Here is a 15,156-nt window from a genome sequence, read left to right as displayed (position 1 = left end):
GAATGCCCATTGAACAGATACTTGACACCTACATGTAAACTTCAGATCTTAGCACAACCATAAGGCTTGTCCTTTGTGTGGGGAGGAGATAGCTCATGTTCTGTGGAAATGAGCCAGTAGCAACAACTTGATGCAGTTGCTGGATCTGGTTTGGAAGAAGTGGAATTGAGCTAGGAATATTATCTAGAAGAGACAGAGTCCACTGTAATTCCCCATGGATCTTTTAAACATGTGGACATACATTTGCAAAATAGGTTTGATTCTGGGATAAGACTGGAGGTGGCTGTGAAAACAGACCTTGAAACCAACTGGGCTGGTCACCACCATCATTACCACCTGTGAGCAGTTGCTCCTCCTCCCCTGCAATAGCTATGGTGATGGCCAGAGGGCAGACTTCTGGTGTGACATCAAGAAGGCTGACTTCTACCTGGTGTGAGCAGGTAGAAAGGTGTGAGCAGAATAAGAAGACCATTGAGGAGAGTATAGTTGGCTCAATCTGTTAAGCATCTGACTCTTGGTTTCAGCTCAGGTCATGATCTCATGGTTTATGAGTTGGAGCCCTGCATCGGGCACTGTGCTGTCATGCAGAGTCTGTCTGAGATTCTCTCTCTCCTTCTCTCTCTGCCCCTCCTCCGCTCTCTCTCTGTCTCAAAATAAATAAACTTAAAAAAAAGACCATTGAAACTCCAGAAGACATCAGAGATAGTGTCTGATTGGGATGAGTTTCTGTGGCAGACCCTGAGGAGAGGTTTCAATCCCCCTGGTGCACTGATAGAGGGCATCTATAATGGAAGGAATCCTTTAGATTTCATTGATCCTGGCTCTAGGTTAGAATGTTAAGCTTTCCAAGACTCACTGATTATTTTTACTGAAGCTGCATTAGAAAGAACTTGAAAGTTCTGACAATTTTGAGAATTTGGTTGTATTACTTGGATCCATTTCTTCATCAGGTAGGTTGGGCTGCTCAGTAAGGATATGAGCTTTAGCCCCCACTAGCCATCTGACATCTGAAGCCAAATGACAAGAGATTTTGCCAAAGTGAAAGATGAGGAGGAAGAGCAATTGCCATCATACTTATTTAGGGACAAGTGATTAGCACTCATTTATTCTCTGTAAATATGAAATGGGAAGCTGTGGACCCCTGGTCACCTTGTGGGATCTCTCCTACTACAGTAGTAAAGGATCCTTGTGGGATCCATTTTCTGGCCACTTCTCTTCATGCTCCAAAATGTATTGTGGCTAGGCTGTTTCATAGGAGAAAATCATCTGATTTGGGGATGGGGGGGGGTACCTGAATGTTTTCCAATTCTGGATAATACAGCTCAATGGGTTTACTTTTGTATAAAGCTTGTGCTTTGGATATTCTTCAATCCTTTCTTAGGATCTCCTTGCACCCTCCCAAAGGTTAGTGATGACACAAATATCACATGATCTTGCCCACAATATGTTTGAGACTTGGCAGACTTGAAACCAGGCCAACAAGGAAAGAGGGGAAATGTCAGGGTGTTCAAGTGGCTCTGCATAGTCTTGTATTAAAGAGTAGGGAGCTGGTACATAGGCTGCTTCCTCAACTCCCTCAACACCTGGGTAGTCCCAAAGAGTGTACTCAGGAAGTGGCTCAGGAAAGCCTGACTTAGATTCAGTAATTCAAAGTGCACTTTCTTCCTTAGGAGGAAAAAGAAAAGCTCATGACAAGTTCCGTCTGATGTCTTGGCAGGGGTCCCAGAGGGAGGGCTCCCTGGACAACAGTTCTTCTTCTTCTTCTTTTTTTTAATTTTATTATTTCTTTTTAATTTACATCCAAATTAGTTAGCATATAGTGAAACAATTATTTCAGGAGTAGATTCCTTAGTGCCCCTTACAAATTTAGCCCAACCCCACTCCCACAACCCTTCCAGTAACCCTCTGTTTGTTCTCCATATTTATGAGGCTCTTATGTTTTGTCCCCCTCCCTGTTTTTATATTATTTTTGCTTCCCTTCCCTTATGTTCATCTGTTTTGTCTCTTAAAGTCCTCGTATGAGTAAAGTCATTTGATATTTGTCTTTAAAACTCTGACTAATTTCACTTAACATAATACCCTCCAGGTCCATCCACATAGTTGCAAATGGCAAGATTTCATCCTTTTTGATTGCTGAGTAATACTCTATTGTATATATATATATATACCACATCTTCCTTATCCATTCATCCATCTATGGACATTTGGGCTCTTTCCATACTTTGCTTCTTGTTGATAGTGCTGCTATAAACATTGGGGTGTATGTGTCCCTTCGAAACAGCACAACTATATCCCTTGGATAAATACCTAGTAGTGAAATTGCTGGGTCGTAGGGTAGTTCTATTTTTAGTTTTTTGAGGAACCTCCATACTGTTTTTGAGAGTGGCTGCACCAGCCTGTATTCCCACCAACAATGCAAAAGAAACCTTTATCTCTGCATCCTTGGCAACACCTATTGTTGCCTGAGTTGTTAATGTTAGCCATTCTGACAGGTGTGAGGTGGTATCTCATTGTGGGTTTGATTTGTATTTCTCCGATGATTAGTGATGTTGAGCATTTTTCATGTGTCGGTTGGCCTTCTGGATTTCTTCTTTGGAGAAGTGTCTATTCATGTCTTTTGCCCATTTCTTCACTGGATTGTTTGATTCTTGGGTGTTAGAGTTTGATAAATTCTTCATAGATTTTGGATACTAACCCTTTATCTGATATGTCACTTGCAAATATCTTCTCAAATTCTGTCAGTTGCCATTTAGTTTTGCTGATGGTTTCCTTCACTGTGCAGAAGTTTTTATATTGATGGGGTCCCAGTAGTTCATTTTTGCTTTTGTTCCCCTTGCCTCTGGAGATGTGTTGAACAAGAATTTGCTGCAGGCAAGATCATAGAGGTTTATGCCTGCTCTCTCCTCAAGGATTTTGGTGGCTTCCTGTCTTAAATTGAGGTCTTTAATGCGTTTTGAGGTTATTTTTGTGTATGTTGTAAGAAAGTGGTCCATGTTCATTCTTCTACATGTAGCTGTCCAGTTTTCCCAGCCCCACTTGCTGAAGAGACGTATTTATTCCATTGGATATCCTTTGCTGCTTTGTCAAAGATTAGTTGGCCATATGTTTGTGGGTCAATTTCTGGGTTCTCTGTTATATTCCATTGATCTGAGTGTCTGTTCTTGTGCCAGTACCATACTGTCTTGATGATTACAACTTTGTAGTATAGCTTGAAGTCTGAGATTGTGAAGCCTCCTGCTTTGGTTTTCTTTTATAAGATTGCTTTCGCTATTCGGGGTCTTCTCTGCTTCCATACAAATTTTAAGATTATTTGTTCTAGCTCTGTGAAGAATGCTTGTGTTATTTTGATAGGTATTGCATTGAATGTGTGATTGCTTTGGGTAGAATCGGCATTTTAACAATATTTGGTCTTCCTAACCAGGATCATGGAATCTTTTTCCATTTTTTTTTGTCTTCTTCAATTTCTTTCATAAACTTTCTATAGTTTTTAGCGTATAAATTTTTCATCTCTTTGGTTAGACTTATTCCTAGGTAGTTTATGGTTTTTGGTGCAATTGTAAATGGAATCGATTCCTTGATTTCTCTGTCACTTCATTGTTGGTGTATAGGAATGCAACTGATTTCTGTGCATTGATTTTATATCCTGCAACTTTGCTGAATTCATGAATCAGTTCTAGCAGTTTTTTCATGGAATCTTTTGGGTTTTCCATATAGAATATCATGTCATCTGCAAAGAATGAAAGTTTGACCTCCTCCTGGCCGATTTGGATGCCTTTTATTTCTTTGTGTTGTCTGATTGCAGAGGCTAAGACTTCCAATGCTATGTTGAATAACAGTGGTGAGAGTGGACATCCCTATCTTGTTTCTGACCTTAGGAGGAAAGCTTTCAGTTTTTCTCCACTGAGGATGATATTAGCATTGGGTCCTTCATATATGTATTTTATGATCTCATGGTATGATCCTTCTATCCCTACTTTCTTGAGGGTTTTTATCAAGAAAGCATGCTGTATTTTGTCAAATGCGTTCTCTGTATCTATTGAGAGGATCATGTGGTTCTTGTCCTTTCTTTTATTGATGTGATGAATCACGTTGTTTTGCGGATATTGAACCAGTCCTGCATCCCAGGTATAAATCCCACTTGGTCGTGGTGTATAATTTTTTTTAATGTATTGTTGGTTCTGGTTGGCTAATATCTTGTTGAGGATTTTTGCATCCATGTTCATCAGGGAAATTGGTCTATAGTTCTCCTTTTTAGTGGGGTCTCTGTCTGGTTTTGGAATCAGGGTAATGCTTGCTTCATAGAAAGAGTTTGGAAGTTTTCCTTCCATTTCTATTTTTTGGAACAGTTTCAAGAGAATAGGTGTTAACCCTTCCTTAAATGTTTGGTAGAATTCCTCTGGAACACCATCTGGCCCTGGACTCTTATTTCTTTTTTTGGCATATTTTTGATTACTAATTTGATTTCCTAACTGTTTATGGGTATGTTCAAATTTTCTATTTCTTCCTGTTTCAGTTTTGCTAGTGTGTATGTTTCTAGGAATTTGTCCATTTCTTCAAGATTACCCATTTTATTGGAATATACTTGCTCAGGATATTCTCTTATTATTGTTTTCATTTCTGTTGTGTTGGTTGTGATCTCTCCTCTTTCATTCTTGATTTTACTTATTTGGGTCCTTTCCTTTTTCTTCTTGATCAAACTGGCTAGTGGTTTATCAATTTTGTTAATTCTTTCAAAGAACCAGCTTCTGGTTTCATTGATCCGTTCTGTGTTTTTTGGTTTTGATAGCATTAATTTTTGCTCTAATCTTTATTATTTCCTGTCTTCTGCTGGTTTTGGGTTTTATTTGCTGTTCTTTCTCCAGCTACTTAAGGCGTTAGGTTAGGTTGTGTATCTGAGATCTTTCTTCCTTCTTTAGGAAAGCCTGGAATGCTATATACTTTCCTCTTATGACCGTGTTTGCTGTGTCCCAGAGGTTTTGGGTTGTGGTGTCATCATTTTCATTGACTTCCATATACTTTTTAATTTCCTCTTTAGCCCATTCATTCTTTGGTTGGATGTTCTTCAGCCTCCAAGTATTTCTTACCTTTCCAAATCTTTTTTTGTGGTTGATTTCGAGTTTCATAACATTGTGGTCTGAAAATATGCATGGTATGTTCTCGATCTTTTTGTACTTACTTAGGGCTGATTTGTGTCCCAGTATATGGTCTATTCTGGAGAATGTTGCATGTGCACTGGAGAAGAATGTATATTCTACTGCTTTAGGATGAAATGTTCTAAATATATCTGTTAATCCATCTGGTCCAGTGTGTCACTTAAAGCCATTGTTTCCGTGTTGATATTTTGATTAGATGATATATCAATTGCTGTGAGTTCGGTGTTGAAGCCCCTTACTATTATGGTATTTCTGTCAATGAGTTTCTTTAAGTTTTTGATTAATGGATTTATATATTTGGGTGCTCTCACATTTGGCGCATGTGTTTACAATTGTTAGGTCTTCTTGGTCTATAGACCCCTTGATTATGATATAATGCCCTTCTGCATCTCTTGATACAGTCTTTATTTTAAAGTATAGATTGTCTGATATAATTATGGATACTCTGGCTTTCTTTTGTTGATCATTAGCATGATAGATGGTTCTCCATCCCCTTACTTTCAATCTGAAGGTGTCTTTAGGTGTAAAGTGGGTCTCTTATAAACAGCATATAGATAGGTCTTGTTGTCTTATCCATTCTGTTACCCTATGTCTTTTTATTGGAGCATTGAGTCCATTGAGGTGTATAATGAGTAATTAAAGATATGAATATATTGCCAGTCTGTTGCTTGTAGAGTTGGAGTTTCTGGTGGTCTCTGGTTCTTTCTAATCTTTGTTGCTTTTGGTATTTATTTATTTATTTATTAATCTTTTCTACCCTCAATGAGTACCCCTTAAAATTTCTTGCAAGGCTGGTTTAGTGGTCACAAACTCCTTTAAATTTTCTTTGTCTGGGAAACTTTTTATCTCTCCTTCTATTTTGCATGACAGCCTTGATGGATAAAGAATTCTTGGCTGCATATTTTTCTGATTCATCACATTGAATATATCCTGCCACTCCTTTCTGGCCTGCCAAATTTCTGTGGATAGGTCTGTTGCAAATCTGATCTGTCTTCTCTTGTAGGTTAAGGACTTTTTTTTATCTTGCTGCTCTAATGATTCTCTCCTTACCTATTTTGTGACTTTGATGGTGATATGCCTTGTTGATGGTCGGGTTTTTTTTTTTTTTTTTTTTTTTAATCTAATGGGAGTCCTCTGTGCTTCTTTGATTTTGATGTCTGTGTCTTTCCCCAGGTTAGGATAGTTTTCTGCTATGATTTGTTCACATAACCCTTTTACCCCCATTTCTCTCTCTTCGTCTTCTGGGACCCCTATGATTCTGATGCTGTTCCTTTTTTTAGATTTGTTTTTAACATTTATTCATTTTTGGAGAGACAGAGAGAGAGAACAAGCAGAGGAGGGACAGAGAGAGGGGGAGACACAGAATTCGAAGCAGGTCAGCACAGAGCCTAATGCAGGGCCTGAACTCATGAAATGCGAGATGACCTGAGCCAAAGTCAGACACTCAACCAACTGAGCCACCCAGGCTTCCCATGATTTTGTTCCTTTTTCATGAGCCACTGATTTCTCTACTTCTTAAAACATGCTCTTTTGCTTTAATCACTATTTTTTTCTGCTTCATTATTCTCTATAAGTTTGTCCTCTATATCGCAGATTCTCTCTTCTACTTCATCCATCCTTGCCGCCATGGCATCCTTCAGTGATTGCAGCTCAGTTATGACATTATTTATTTCATCCTAACTAGTTTTTACTTCTCTTATCTCTGCAGAAAGGGATTCTAATCTATTTTCAACTCCAGCTAATATTCTAATTATCATGATTCTAAATTCTGGTTCAGACATCTTGCTTCTATCTGTGTTGGTTAAGTCCCTGGCTGTCATTTCTCATGCTCTTTCTTTTGGGGTGAATTCCTTAAGTTAGTCATTTTGAAGGGATAAAAGGAATTAATGATGTAGAAAAAATTAAAGTTAAAAATATTAAAATTAAAAATATTAAAATTAAAAATTAAACACACACACACACAAAATCGAATAAATGGTGCTAGATCCTGATGTTTTGGTCTGGGTGTTGAAAGTGTCTTGATAGATTAGACACAAAAGGGGGTAGGAAGAGAAAAAAGGAAATCATTTGAAAATTTGAAAAAATGAACACACCAAAGTAGACTAAAATGATATGATGGAAGTAAAGTATAATTTGAAAAATTTACACAAAACTAAAGCATGTAGTAGAAAAAAAATTAGAGAAAACTATTTTCAATAAAATTTTTTTTAAAAATGAATTTTTTCTCTTTCTGTATTCAAGAAAAAGAAAATAAATGAAAAAGAGAAAAAAAAGAAATTATTTAAAAATTTGGAAAAGTGAATACAGTGTAGTAGACTAAAATAAAATGATGAAAGTATAATAGGATATGAAATTTTTTTCACAAAAGTAAAAAATATAGTAAAAAATAAAGAAAAATATTTTTAATAAAAATTGAGAATAAAAATGAGCTTTTTCTTTCTGTATTCAAGAAAAAGAAAATAAATGAAAAAGAAAAAGAAAAAAATTGTTTGAAAATTTGAAAAAGTGAATACAGTGAAGTAGACTACAATAAAATGATGTAAGTATAATAGAATTTGAAAAAAATTTACACAAAAGTAAAAAATATAGTAAAAAAATTAAAGAAAATATTTTTAATAAAAATTGAAAATAAAAAATGAATTTTTTCTATTTCTCTATTCAAGCAAAAGAAATGAAAAAGTGGAAAAAAAAGAAAGAAAATGGAATAGATGGACCTGCTAACACACTGAAATATCTGAAATATCACTGAAATTACTTCATTTTCCCCTAGAAGTCAGACCATGAAGCACTTTATACTCCATAAACTAAGCAGGTGGTGAGACTTGTGTTCTTGAAGAGCGAGGTTGGACCAGTTGGGTAGAGCTTAGAGTAACAGCTCCGTTCTCCACTAATGGCGCTGCTAGCCTACTGGGGTGGATTGTTGTGGCGCTGGTAGGTGCGTATGTGCATGCCCAAGAGCAATGAAAATGGCGTCACCCAGCTACCCAGTCTCTAGTATCGGAACTCTGTTCTCCCCCATCAGCAATCGTGCACCCGCCCTTTGTCTTCACCTCTCGTCCACTCCCTGCTTTTACACTGTCCATGACCAAGCCCCAAGTAGTACCTCTCTCCCGAGTTTTGTCTCAGGTGTGGCTGTTTTCCCTGGCCCCTTACTTCTGAGGGACTGTGGCTTTGATCCGTTCTGCCCCTCTGTGGAGGGTCTCACCAAGCAATGGCCAAATGCCAGCTGCACCCAGGAATGCTTGTGGAACCGTGCTGCTGCTGATGCACAGAGACTTGGCCAGGTGGCAGCCAACCCCAGAAAGAGTTTGCGAGATAGTGTAGCAGCAGAGTTTCAGGGATTATGGAAAATCACAACACACATCTGGCACCAGGCTTCACCCTTCATGACCTTGTTCCAGCACGAATGAATGTGGCCGTTCTCTGGGGTCTGCTGGGATGAGGTGTCCTCAACAGTCTCTACCAAATGTCCTTCCAGCAGTGGAACCGTTTTTCCCCATGTGGCCCAGGAACCTCCCAGACCCCTCTGCTCCTGGGGATTCACCCTTCCCACCAGTGCACCCCCAGGTATGGAGCTGTAGAGTTGCAGACTCTGTGCTCCCCTTGTTTGCAGTCTTAATGGAATTTAAACCCTCTCTTTTCTCCTTTCTCCATTTTTAGTTTAGTCCCTGTGGTTCTTTTCAATTTTCCACTTTCTCTCCAAGCTGCTTTTGGGGAGGGGTGCTTTCCCCCTTTTCTGCCCCCGCCTCATCTCCATCCTCTCTCCACATGCAAAAGTGGCTCCCTGCCCTCCATGGCTTCTCTCTTCCCAAGTTTGCCTCTCTGTGCTGCATACCTGCTGAATTCTGTATTTCAGATTGTGAAGATTGTTGTGTTAATCCTCAGATCAGTTTTCTAGGTGTGCAGCATGTTTTAGTGTTGGTCTGGCTATATTTCATGGATGAAAGACACACAAAAAACTTCCATGCAGTTTCGCCATCTTGGCTCCCCTCCATTTGGCTACTTCTAATGAATGCCTTGGACAACAGTTCTTAAATGAAGAAACAGAGATAGTAAAACACTCCCGTGTATTCTTAGAATGTATTTGGGGGCCCAGAATACTGGCAAAAGTCCCTGATCACACTGTCTCTACAGTATGAAGTCTTAAAGGTCAGCAGGCTTGGATGGGATAGAGCCTGGAGGACACTGTGCTGCTCCTAGAAACAAAGTTGGCAAAACAAACAAAGAAACCTGGAGGCTGGAGGCTGGAGGCAGGCTGCATGGAAACAGTGATCTGAAAAATGCCTGGGGCACACAGGGAGATTATTTGGTTTCTTGGAGTGCTTCCCTAAGAGGCAGTCTTCACAAAGATACCTCTCAGGGGACAAGGGAGCTGCCTGGTGCCATTACTCACCTGCTCCATAGCATAAACACAGAGATACCTGTGGGAAGCAGCACAGAGTTGACACTGTCTGCCTAATTTACTCACACCAAACCCCCACCTTGTGCTCTGGTGGAACTGGTCTTCTCAGTCAAGCTTTCCTCAGCCCCAGTACACAGAAGGTCCCTGTTTCAGAATACCAAAACAAAACCCTTCCTACACCGTGTCTCCCAATCAGAGAGTTATGCAAGGCCTCCGTTCTAGTGGAAGTATTATTGGGTCTCATTTCACAAACAGACTATAGCACACTCGGTTAAAGCTTGCCAAAATATGGGCAGGGACCAAACACTGCCTACAGCAGATAAGGAGAGCTTCTGCAGAAAATTGGCCTGAAGGATAGAGCAGCCCAAGCACAACATCAGAACACACAAAAAGTACACAAGATACACTCCCTGAAGCAACAGACCTTGGACATTAATGATCTCACTTTCATAAAGCCATTATTTTCAAGATAAGGAAACATAACAGGCTTTTCTAACACAGAGAAGAAGGCAGAGCCTAGGAAAAAAAATGCCAATACAGAGGGATTCATCCCAAATGAAAGAACAAGATAAAGCCATGGCCAGATATATAAATAAAACAGATATAAGTAACATGCCTGATTAAACATTTTTTAAAGTTTATTTATTGTGAGACAGAGTGAAAGAGAGGGCATGCAACCAGGGGAGGGACAGAGAGAGAAGCAGAGAATGAGAATCCCAAGCAGGCACCACACTGTTAGCACAGAGCCCAACTCAAGATTCAAATCCATGAACCAGAATAAGATCATGACCTGAGCCAGAATCAAGAGTCATATGCTTAACCAACTGAGCTACACAGGTGCCCCACCTGATGGAGAATTTAAAGCAACAACCATAAGGATACTTGCTGAACTTGAGAAGAGAATGAAAGACTTTACGGAGACCCTTACTGCAGAGATAAAGAGTTAAAAAAGAATCAGAAATGAAAAATGTATTGAATGAAATTGTAAACAGTCTTGATGCAATAACAGGCTGTAAGACACGGAGGAACAAATTAGTGATATGGAAGACAAAAATAATAAAGAATAATGACACTGAACAAAAGAGAGAAAGGAAAATTATGGAAAACAAGAAGAGACATAGGGATTTCAGTGATTCCATCAAACATTATACCATTCATATTATAGGAGTTCTGGGAGAAGAGAGAAAAAAGGGGCAGAAAATTTATTTGATCAGACTTCAGAGGAGTTAAGATGGCACAGTAGTAGGAGGGCCTTTGGCTAGTCTCATCTCTTGAACACAGCTAGATCAACATTATACCATTCTGAATACCTAGGATATTGATGTGAGGATTAAGAGAACAATCTACATAATCTGAGGGAGAGAACATGGCAGGTATGAGGTGTAGAGAGGAGAATTGGGGGATAGAGAAGCCACAGTGCTTCAGAGGGATGGGAGTCCTTTCCACAGAGGATAAAGAGAGAGAGCAGCAGGTCAGGTTCATGCAAGAAAAGCACTCCTCCAAAACCACTGATGGGGGAATCGTGAGGAACTATCACATGGTTTTGCAAATAGTGGAGCTGAACTTCTGAGTCTTTGGAAGTCTGCACCATTTGCTGGAGTAGACCTTGGCAGGCAGCAGCGTCCCAGGAGAGAAGCAGGGGAGGTCTGGGAGTGGATAGAAAACAGCACAGTGTGGGAATATCCTGGGTTTCTCTGGAAGAGAGCATTCTTCTTAATGGAATGCACTTGGAAGAGGGCATGTTGCTTCTCCGAGGATAAAAGACCTGATTGTCACCTTTGAGCAGCCATTCAACAGCAGGGGACAGAGGAACATACAGAGGGTGAATAAAGTGGTCACAGTTTTTGCTGTGCTTCGTTATAAGCTCTAGGCACCCGCATGGAATTGGGCTACTGATTTCCTGGGACAAAACAGTTCCAGAAACAGTGCTTTGAGACTCTCCTCTGAAGGAGGGGAGTTGGTCTGCCCTTTGCTGGTTCCTTTAAGATTTGGAAATTAGAGTCAGTGGGGGGCCAGAGATAAAACACAAGAGAGCTATGGCACTGGGTGTGTCAACAGCCTGGGCATAGAAGGGTTGAGGGAAGAGATCTTATGGAAGCTTGGGACACAGAAAGGAAAATTATTCATTTGTTTGTGAAGGCTACTTGAACAGTAGTGGATGCCAGCTCCCCTACCAGGATGAAAGAGCAGTGTGACACCATTTTCCCCTACTCCCCAGCACAGTGGAACTTCAGCGAGCAACACAGAGACCCCAGTCAAGGCTGGGGCCACTTACCCCTAACCTCACCCTTCCTGGGCCCTACATGGACATCTTTACAAGGGCAGGTCTGATTTTGAACCAGCACAGAGGGCCTCTCCTACAGAGGACGGACACATCCTTCCACTACATGCCTCAAGTCTACTGATCATAGAGCACTCTAAAGCATCAGCTTCAATTCTTGTGGAAATAGGACCAGACGACTTTTTCTTCTTTCTTTCTTTCTTTCTTTCTTTCTTTCTTTCTTTCTTTCTTTCTTTCCCTCTTTTCTTTCTTTTCTTTTCTTTCTTTTTTTCATCAGGCTTATAATTCTTTGTTCATTTGGGTTTTCTTTGGCTAACTTTCTCCTTTGTTGGATAAGGCTTTTTCTTTTCTTTTCTTTTCTTTTCTTTTCTTTTCTTTTCTTGGCTTGGCTTTTTCTTTCTTTGGCTTTTCTTTTTTTCTTCTTCTTTTTTTTCTTTATTTTCCTTTGGAATCAGGCTTATAGTTTGTTGTTTGTTTTTTTTGTTGTTGTTTTTGTTGTTCCTTTCCTTTCTCTCTCTCTCTCTCTCTCTCTCTCTCTCTCTTCCTCTATCTCTCTTTCTCTCTCTCTCTCTTTTTTTGAACCAGGCTTTTTTTTTCTTTTGTTTTAAAAAAAGGCTTATTTTACCAAACAAATCAAAGGACACCTAGTTAAAGGTCCAAACACTCCTCACTGCAAGCAAGAAGGAACTCTACAGAGGACTGACTTTAGGGAAAGAGTAGCCAAAGCACAACAGCAGAGTAGCAGAGTGCACATAGCACACACAAGAAACAGTAAAGTGCCATGCCATGGACATTGTATAACCCCTTCTTAATACGGTATTACTCTCAGAAACAGAAAATGTAACAAGCTTTCATAGCACACAAAAGACAGAAACCTAGACAACATGACAAGACTAAAGAATTCTCCCTCAAAGAAAGATTAAAAGCCACAACCAGGGATTTGCTCAAAACAGATAAGAATAATATATATGAAGAATTTAGAACAACAGTCATAAGAACAGTATCTGGGTTTGAAAAAAAAAAGCATAGAGGATGCCAGAGAAACCCTTGCTGTGGAGAAAAAAGACTTAAAAACTAGTCAGGCTGAAATAAAAAATGCTATAACTGAGATGAAAAACTGACTGGACATAATCACAAGAATGGAAGAAGCAGATAATCGAAAAGGCAAATAGGTGACATAGAAGATAAAATTATGAAAAATAATGAAGCTGAAAAAGAGAGTGAAATAAAACTAATAGACCATGAATATAGACTTAGGGAAACGAGAGATTCTATAAATCACAATAATATCCATATCATAGGAGTCCCAGAAGAAGAGAGGGAAAAAAGGACAGAAAATTTATGTGAGCAAATTATAGTTGAACTTCCCTAATCTGGGAAAGGAAACTGTCATTCAAGTCCTAGAGGAAAAGATAACTCCCTTCAAAGAAAAAAAAACAAAAACAAAAACAAACAAACAAACAAAAACCCCTCAATACCAAGACATATCAAAGTGAACTTGCAAAATACAAAGATAAAGAGAGAATATTGAAAGCAGCTAGGGACAAAAGGTTCTTAGCTTACAAGGGTAGACATATAAGGTTAGCAGCAGACCTGTCCACAGAAACTTGGCAAGCCAGAATGGAGTGGCATATACATTTAATGTGCTGGATGGGATGAATATGCGACCAAGAATGCTTTATTGAGCAAGGCAGTGTTTCAGAATAGAAGCAGAGATAAATAGTTTCCCAGACAAGCAAAAACTAAAGAAGTTTGTGAACATTACACCAGCTATGTGAGAATTATTAAAGGGGACCCTTTGAGCGGGAAAGAACAAAAGCACAAAAAGGCTATAAAGAAAGAGAGACAATCTACAGGAAGAGCAACTTTATAGGTAATGCAGTCGAACTAAATTCATATCAATAATTACTATGAATGTAAGTGGGTTTATTGCTCCAATCAAAAGACATAGCATGTCATAATGGATAAAAAAAAGGATCAATTGATATGCTGCTTACGAGATACTCATTTTAGACCCCAAAACACCACCATATTGGAAGTGAGGGGGTGTAGAACCATTTATCATGATAATGTGCATCAAAAGAAAGCTGGAGTACCCATACTTATCTCAGACAAGCTAGGTTTTAAACCAATGACCATAATAAGAGATAAATAAGGTACTAAATCAAAATAAAAGGGACTATCTAACAAGATCTAACAATTATAAATATTTATGCCCCAAAATTATGATAATCAAATACATAAGTTAATAAAAACTTAAAGAAACTCATTGATCATAATACAATAATAGTAGAGGTATTTAACAGTCTACCAATGGACTAATCATCTAAGCAGATCAACAAGGAAACAATGGCTTTGAATGACACACTGGACCAGATGGACCTCACAAATATATTCATAACATTTAACCCTTAAGCATCAGAATACATGTCATTTTATTCTTTTTTTTAATGTTTATTTATTTTTGAGAGACAGAGAGAAACAAAGCATGAGCAGGGGGGAACAGAGAGAGAAGGAGACACAGAATCTGAAGCAGGCTCCAGGCTCTGAGCCATCAGCACAGTGGGGTTGAACCCACAAACCACAAGATCATGACCTGAGTCGAAGTTGGATGCTTACCAACTGAGCCCCAGAGCCCTAGAATACATGTTCTTTTCAAGTGCACATGGAACATTCTCCAGAATTGTTCACATACTGGGTCATAAATCAGCCCTCTACAAGTACAAAAATATCAAAATCACATCATGCATATTTTTAGATCACGACACTATGAAACTTGAAATCAACCACAAGAAAAAATCTGGAAATCCCTCAAGTACATGGAGGTTACAGAACACCCAACTAAAGAACGAATGGGTTAAGCAGAAAATTCAAGGATGAAAAAATATAGGTAATCCAATGAAAATGAAAAGACAACAGTAAAAAAAAAAAAAAATCAAGAAATAAAGAAAAAAAAAAAAGAAAGAAAGAAAAAGAAAAAGAAAAAAAAAAAAAAAAAACCTTTGGGCTGCAAAAAAGGTGACCATAAGGGGGAAATATATAGCAATGCAAGCCTTACTCAAGGAAAAGAAAAGTCTCAAATACACAACTAACCTTACCTAAAGGAACTGGAAAAGGACAGCAAGTAAAGCCCAAAACCACCAGAAGAAGGGAAATAATAAAGATTAGAGCAGAAAGCAATGAAATAGGAATTAAAAAACAGAATAGAACAGAATAATGAAACTAGAAGGTCTGGTTCTTTTAAAAAAAATAACAAAATTGATGAACTCCTAGCCAGTCATATCAAAAAGAAAAGATAAAGATCCCAAACAAATAAAATC

The sequence above is a fragment of the Puma concolor genome, chromosome B3 (assembly GCF_028749965.1).
Source record: "Puma concolor isolate L17-30 chromosome B3, mPumCon1.1.hap2, whole genome shotgun sequence".
NCBI lineage: Eukaryota > Metazoa > Chordata > Mammalia > Carnivora > Felidae > Puma > Puma concolor.
This window is presented reverse-complemented; position numbering follows the sequence as displayed.